Here is a 6,485-nt window from a genome sequence, read left to right on the forward strand (position 1 = left end):
CCACAGTGTTTTAAGTTTTTTTTTTAATTGTTATTATTTTATTTTAAAACTGTTGACGTATTCGTCGACAGAAAACATAAGGGTTCCTTTGCCCACTTTTCACATTTTTAATTTCTCACCAGTTGCAAGAAGTAATTGTCGCTGATTGTCTGGTGTCTGGATTCAAATTATTTAGTAGTCGAACACATTTTATGTATTGAAGAGTAACTGAAGACAAAGCGACAACAGCTTTTAAAACCGTAACAGCGCTTTCAGAAGTACAACATTAATGTGAAAAACGCAATTGGGCAGTCTTCGGATAGGGCAACAGTAATACAGGAAATTCACAACAGATTCCGAACAAGAATGCAACAAATGAACCTCCCAACTGCATCTATTCGAGTATATAACTTTATCATTGTACTAAACTTATCTGTAGCCTAATGGAAGTGTTACTGAACTATTGCCGAGAATATTTTTCTGGAACTGCAGAAAAGTTGTATGTATTCTTTAGAGTCGAACAAGTAAAACCTTTTGTTAAAAGAGACTACGAAACAACATAAAATTGGAAACATCAGACCGCAAAAAGTGTAAATGACAAAATGTTAGTAGCATCAGAGATCTGCAAACGTTGAATCTTCGAACCACGATCGCAAAATTTGGAAACAGTTTCGAGAGCAGTCGTATCCTTTTAGTGTTGTTTGTTAAGTTTTGGCAATGCAACACTTGGGCGATCTGCCTAGGGGAATGCCTTCCGAGAAGTTTTTTAAGAGAAACAAGGGAAACTGACCTCTATTTAGGCGCTACAGACGTGAAGAAAACACGGAAAACTCCACGTGGCCAGCTCATCTGAGCGAGGCGCGAACCCACGACCGACTCCAGTGTTCAGGGTACGAAGACCGCTTGGCCACTAGTGGGCCTCTTTTTTAGTGACTAACATCTTTAAAAACGATTACGCTAACCCAAATGCTTCGAGAAATCTTCGCAATCACCGACTCTGCTTTCCTTGCTCCTATATATGTTCAGTTATCTTGAAGGAAGTCAGTTTTAGATATTCGCTTGTAGGAATCCACAACAAAAATTTCCAAACCGTAGTAAGTTAGCGCTTGACTATGCACAAACTCTACAGTTTTCAAAATAAAATATATAAAATAAAATAAAAAACAAAATTGCGGAAACAGGACTAATTCCCTAATTCACTAACAGAATTAGACAAATCGCAGGATTAACAGCTATCTTACTGGTAAATACAGAATTACCGATTTTGCGTTCCACTATTTTAAGATTAGGCGTGATCTTTAGTCACTAATCTCGCGTAGTTTGCATAGTGCATAGTCTGAGAAATTTTCCACAGAATTCTATTTGTATAACAATCCTGCAAATTAAGTGAGAATTCTACTTGTGTTTATCCTATCAGCACATAGCAGTGGCGGATTTACCAGAAAGAAAACAAGCAAATACTTGGAGTTCCGTCGAGAACTTCCTTTTATTATTATTATTATTTTTTTAAGTGAAAAACATCGTGCAATTAATTTTGTTTGTTTATTTGTTGATTTAATGCTGAAGGACCTTCACCCGAACAGTTTGTTATTGGTAACGTTTTAACGTTATCAATAACAAACTGTTCAGGTGAAGGTCCTGCAACACGGGCGTAAAAAATTATTTTCGTACAATAAAGCAAAAGAAACTGCCATCAGATTTATGCCTTATGTTTAGTGAGAATGTTAAATTTCAGAAATTGTCTTTTGATGATGTGATTGAGTAGTTTGCAGCTGATAAGAGTCGGAAGTTATAATATACAGTGGAACCTCGGTATACGACCTTAATCCGTTCCTGATGTTTGGACTTATACCAAACCAATCTTTCCCATAAGAAGTAATGTAAAAATGATTAATTAATCCGTTCTCATGTGAAAAAAATGGCTGGCTTTAACATCTCGTTTTCTTGGCTAGTTCCTGCTTGATTTTTCATGAGATCAGCATGTATCTTTTTAGCTTTCTCGCAAATAATTGGTTCTGATAGGATGTCGCCAGCGCACTGTTTTTCAGTTATCCAACCAAAAGCAATTTCTCAACATNTACACAAAGTAAATTAACATAAAATACACTAAAAAATATACGTCCATACATTAAACATACTTATATGGACTGAGCGCATGCTGTATAACCGATTATAACGGGTTATTATCAATCGTATATTTCCATGCTGTTGGTAAGTTTGTGGCGTCTTTATAGTTCAAACACTTGCCCAAGTTCGAATGCTTTGTTTCACATAAATGTTTGAACTTGGAACCGATGCAAAGAAACATTCCAAGAATTTAAAAATACCTGAGGATGACCTCTGGAGAAGGTAGAAAACATTTGACTCAAACACCTTATGTTTCCAAGAATTAATATTTATTATCCTACAAAGTATTCAAAGAATCCGAGTGTTTATTGAAAAAAGTAAAATAACTGTAATATTTCACTTACTTCCCACCATTTCAGGTTCATAACCAATTATCTCCACTTTACAAGGTGAAAACATAGTTCCCACAGTTTTTCTTGGAACTCCAAAAGGAATGCTAATTTTAAAAAATATGAATGTTATAAAGTTTTTTAAATTAAGAATAATTTTATATAATTAGTACAATGAATTCATAGGCTTGCTTTTTCCAACTACCAAGTACCTTATGTTTGGCTGAATATCATCAGATCTATTTGGAACTACATGAAACAAAAGATTTAAAGATGGAGGGTAGCATCTCCTATTTGATATAATAAAGTTTCATATAAGTTTTTATTTTTAAAAAATTATTAATAATTATATGATAAAAAGTAAAAAATTAAATCCTTTCATTAAGGCCAATCATTTTTTTTTTCAGTCCCCAGTAGTGTATTTAGTGAAAACACAGTATGTTCAGTGGGACTGGACATATTTATGACAACCAACAAAATTGCTTACTTCCTATGAATGCAGAAGCATTACTGTTCCCTCATTACAATTTATCACTCTTAGTTATGATTATTGATAAATAATATTTGCACAAGATTGTTTATTAAAATTATATTTGTTTTGGAAAGGACTAAATAATATTTTTAAATGTCTGAGTTTTTAAATCTTTTTTCATTCTATTTTGTGTTTCATCTTTTTTCCTTCCTTTCTCTCTCCACTTTTCCCTCTCTCCCAATTAAATGAGATTATTTGACCAAATAGTTCAGCTTTGAAGAAGTATTTGGTCCAAATATTGAATAGTGTTTAGTATATATCCAAATACCAAATAATACTCAATATTCAGTCCAACACTAGTTTATACTATTTCAGTTATTTACCAATAAAATCAACATTTGATACTTTAAATAATTATAATCATTAAAATATGAAATAATGTCAAAAAATGGTAATTAAGTGTTTAAAATGCTAATTTACATATAAATTTGAAAATCTGATTTAGTATGACCCCAATTAATCTAGATTTTCAAAATGTCACTTAATTTGATATTTTTTCAAATTTCATAATACAAACATTTCTATGAAAAAACTATAAGAAAAAGTTCATTTAAAGTTTAAAACTAATATGCAGTTAAAACGACATATTAAGATTAAAATCATTTAAGGGAGGGACCAGGAAGCATTTGCTTTCTTTCTTTTGTTAGATAACAATTTTATAAAATTATTTTGTAAATGTAAATTTAGTTCTCTTTAAAGCTTTAAGAAGAATTTGTGCTAAGAAGGATTTGTAGAAGACTATAAGCCTGTTAGATTATTTGAATTTTTGCTTTTTCTTTCTTTTTACATGTTTATTACTCATTCTCAAGAAGCAAAATAAAAATAATATAAGTAGAAACAAACATGATTTTAGTGAACCAATTGGTTAATTTGTTGCCCTTAAGACAAAATACTGTAAGCACCCTTTCTTACAATAATACAACTTGCAGTTATTGAAGAAGTATATTATGTTTTTTGGTTTTACAAAAGAAATTTTAATAAATCAAGTCTTATTTAGATAATATTTATTTAAATGTCATCTCTTTCTACTTCTACTTTTTTTCCCTCAATATAAATTGAACTCTCTTCTCTTGCCTTTTCCAATCTTTCTTCTTCTCTGTCTCCTTCCTCTTCTAGATTCACTGTGTTTGCAAATTCTTTAGTATCCTATCCATCCATGTTTGATGACAACAAAGTTTCTTACCAGGAAACATCAGAATGTTGATAGCAACAGATGGACAGGATGCCAAAGAATTTGTAAACTCGGTGAATCTAGGGGGAGATAGAGGAGGAAAAAATTGGAAAAGGTAAGAGAAGAGTTTGGTTTATTTAAATTTATAATGAATATAGTGTATAAATCATAATTTTGTAATAATCATAAAATAATTATATAGTAAATCTAAGAATCAAATCAAACTTTAAAAACAAAATTGCTTTAGAGTTGTTTCAGCCTTATGGAAACATTCTTAATATCTGTTAGATGGTGGAGGAAAAAGTTTTCCTGAGAAACACTCATGCTCTATCTGCTTCCCCTGGTTTCTGACTATTGCTGGATTTCAAATTTTCCACTGCAAAAGGGCTCTTCTTACAGAATTTTGTTTTAGTTTCTCCCATTCATTATTGCAAGCTTTCCGTAATCTATCTAATGTTTGGGGTCAAAAGTTCCAAGGCCTCTTTTTTTAGTGACCCAAAGATACAGAAATCCATGGGCACTGCATTGGGTGATTTAGCAGGTATGTTGGAAAAGGGTATTAAGTTATATCAGTTTCTTCCTCCATCATTTTCAGAAATGCAGGGTTAAACTTGAGGTATAACTTAATGCTTTGTCATGATGGAATTTTTTGAAGTGTCTATGCCATATGATAGAGTGTTAGGCTTGAACATGGGCTTCAGTACTATATTCTGATAGTAACTAGAATTGACTTTGACCTTTGAATTTTTCACAATTTTAGTTTGCCATTATAGCAGAAACATGCAATGACCATAAAGCCATTGCCGAAATTTTACAACTTAGGACCTGTGAATGCAAGGAGAGTGCTTCTAAACCTTTGGGTGGTAGTATATCCATTGAATTTTATTCCTGTCTGATTGTATCTGTGCATTTCTTACTGTATTTGATCCAGTCAGTGTTTAATGGTGTACTGTTTTTTTCTGCAAGAGTTACAGGTTTGTGTATTTGTGATGTTTCTTGTTTTCCATAGAAAAATTCTTGCAGTGTCCTTAAAATATCTGAGGCCTTATCTTCCCTCATTTGAAGTCATTCTTTTTTTTTTTTAACAACTTAGTGTGGTTTGTTGTTCTTTGTTAATGTTGTTCATTTTTTTTCTCTGGAGTTATACATTGGACATAAACAGAACTATAACAACTCTAAATGAATATCTATACTGAAATGATGCGTTTTTGCATTCAGCTGTGCTGTTGCTTGTTAGTGGAGTTTAATCTACTGTTGTATTCTTTTGTTAGTCTTCATTTTATTTGTGTATGTTCTGTGAATTTAGCCTGTTGGAATTCTTCAGTAAATATTTATAAACTTCACTCTTTCATGGATTTAATGATGTCTCCATTTCTGTACAAAATCACCTTTCTTTAAGATTTCTATGTGAAGTGTTTTGTATTTGTCTACCAAAATTCTATTTGAATGTCAGTAAAGGTGTGTAATTTATAATACATGATTTAGCTGTGCTTGTATAAATGCTAAGAATTACATAACATACATATATGAGCTATGTATTGTTATGTTTGTCCAATAGGTGAAATTCTAAATACAAATATAACATAAATGAGGTTCAAGGTCAGACAGGATCAGAATGAACTTTAATCTTCCTGGAAAATGTCTCATTTTATGTGTATTTCATTTGTTTTGATAGTGATGTTATTATAATGTAAGCAATTAAAAAAATGAATCTAAATTTTTATATTGGTTAAACATTCCAGGGTCTGCACATTGATGATAAGATTATACAATTTGGATCTATAACTTCCAAAAATTTTGTTGATTTGAGTAATGTTGCAAGTCTTGTACAGCATAGTGTTGGAGTAAGTATACTTTTTTCATGTATAGAGTAAATAAATTTGAAAAAAAAATTTTTATTTCATTCAGAACTAAGTTTTATATTCCAAAAGTTATTAAATTGGTAAAAATATTCTTGTAGTATTATAGTAGTTAATATGTTTGATTTTTAGAGGCCTATTCATGTTAAAGTAATAAGAGGAACTAGAGTTTTTAATCTTAGTTTAACACCAGGAACCTGGAGTGGAAAAGGATTACTTGGGTGAGCTTTTTGTATTATTTTAATTATTATTTTAAAAAAAGATGGTACAAGTCCATTATAGGCATGGAAGAAGGCCCTCTTAGTGACTGTAGGGTAAGAAAAAAAAATAATTTTTCACCCTAATCAAATTCTTACATAGCATAACTGCACTCTATCAAGTTTGGCATAATGTGAATTTATAAATACATTTATGATATTACCATAAATGTAATTTATGGTAATATTACATTTGAGTAATGATTTGAGTAATACTGCAAGTCTTGTACA

Source organism: Centruroides sculpturatus, unplaced genomic scaffold, assembly GCF_000671375.1.
Source record: "Centruroides sculpturatus isolate CEXI.00-Female unplaced genomic scaffold, Cexi_2.0 scaffold89, whole genome shotgun sequence".
NCBI lineage: Eukaryota > Metazoa > Arthropoda > Arachnida > Scorpiones > Buthidae > Centruroides > Centruroides sculpturatus.